The sequence below is a fragment of the Solanum pennellii genome, chromosome 9, assembly GCF_001406875.1.
Source record: "Solanum pennellii chromosome 9, SPENNV200".
In the NCBI taxonomy this organism is placed as follows: Eukaryota; Viridiplantae; Streptophyta; class Magnoliopsida; order Solanales; family Solanaceae; genus Solanum; species Solanum pennellii.
Window position 1 is genome coordinate 6,110,487 of NC_028645.1, and position 1,747 is coordinate 6,112,233.

The following is a 1,747-nucleotide window of genomic DNA, read 5'->3' on the forward strand; positions in this document are numbered from 1 at the left end:
TCGTGAACCACTACCGACCAAATTTCAAGATGACGTTGATGAAGTAATGCAGGATTATAGTGACGACGGGATTGAAGCAATGGAAGATCTTTCTATTCAACCTATTCCCGAACATGTTACTAAAGAAATGTTGAATGATTTACGAAGGGATTTATATGGTGGCACCAACTATTAATTCAAACTAATATTTTTGTAAATGTAATTGTAATATCAAATATTTATTAATAAAAATATAGGATATTCGCCTTAATTTGTTTTTTAATATTGTTGTATTAAATTTAATTTTTGATATAGTCAAAAATTAAATTTTATAACTTTAAAGTTTAAATTCAAAAATTTCAAACTTTAAGGGGATAATGCCCAAGTACCCCCTCAACCTATGCCCAAAATCTCAGAGACACACTTATACTATACTAAGGTCCTATTACCCCCCTGAACTTATTTTATTAATAATTTTTTACCCCTTTTCGGCCTACGTGGCACTATCTTGTGGGCCCAACGATGGTTGACTTTTTTTTTCAAACCAGTGCCACGTAGGCTAAAAAGGGGTAGAAAATTACTTATAAAATAAGTTCAGGGGGATAATAGGACCTTAGTATAGTACAAGTGTGTCTCTGAGATTTCGGGTATAGGTTGAGGGGGTACTTGTGCATTATCCCAACTTTAAGAGTTTGAAATTTAAATTTTATAACTTTAAAATTTGAATTTAAAATTTTCAAACTTTAAAAGTTTGAATTTAAAGTTTGAAAATTTAAATTTGAAACTTTAAAATTTTGAAAATTTTAAATTAAAACTTTAAAGTTTATAACTTTAAAGTTTTAAAGTTTAAATTTAACTTTAAAATTTGAATTTAAAATTTTGAAATTAAAGTTTGAAAATTTAAATTTATAACTTTAAAGTTTGAAATTAAAATTTTTAAATTGCTTAATTATTATAATAAAAATTAGATTCAATTAATTTTATTTTTTTTAAATCCGGTTCGTCCCGGATACCGGTCCGGTCTGGTCCGGTATAGTACCGGTTTACTACCGGACCGGGACGGAACAACATTTATTTTACCGGTTTCCCGGACCGGTCCGGTTCCGGTTCCGGAACAATACCGGTACACACAGTACCGGTTCCGTACCGATTCCGGAAATTACCGGTCCGGTTTTGCCGGTTCCGGTACCACTGCCAGCCTTAAGCAGGACTAACCAGGCAAGTTCTAGCTCAGTACAAATCGTGAACTATTCAAATCTTCCTCACACTTACTTGACATCTCATTACTCTACCAGATTATTAGACACCTAGTTTAAATTTTAGACTTAGGGTCATGCAGTGGTGTACCTCTATGTCATGCTTAGAGCCACACATTTATCAATAACTATGCCTAGTCATGCATCATTTTCCATTTTATCAGGATATCATTTTAGCCATCATGCTCCAGAATTAAACTATGTACACAAGATATAGACATGCCGGTTCAACAGAAAAAGTAATCAGTCTCTTGGGGAAAAAGAACACAGGCAAGAAAACCCCAAAAGAGGATAGTGAATTGGGCTACTCAGACTTCACCCTAGCACTCACTTTCCATTTACCCCACCCCCAACAAAAAGACATGCAATTGTCCCCAATGCATAAAAAAATTGAAATACTAGAGTGGTAGGTGAAGCAAACCTGGGGCGCAAAGCGCCGACGATCAGCAAGCTGGTGGGTCCGATTCCCCGGAACCCACTACCTCTGTAATCTGGACACCCTCAGTGGTGTC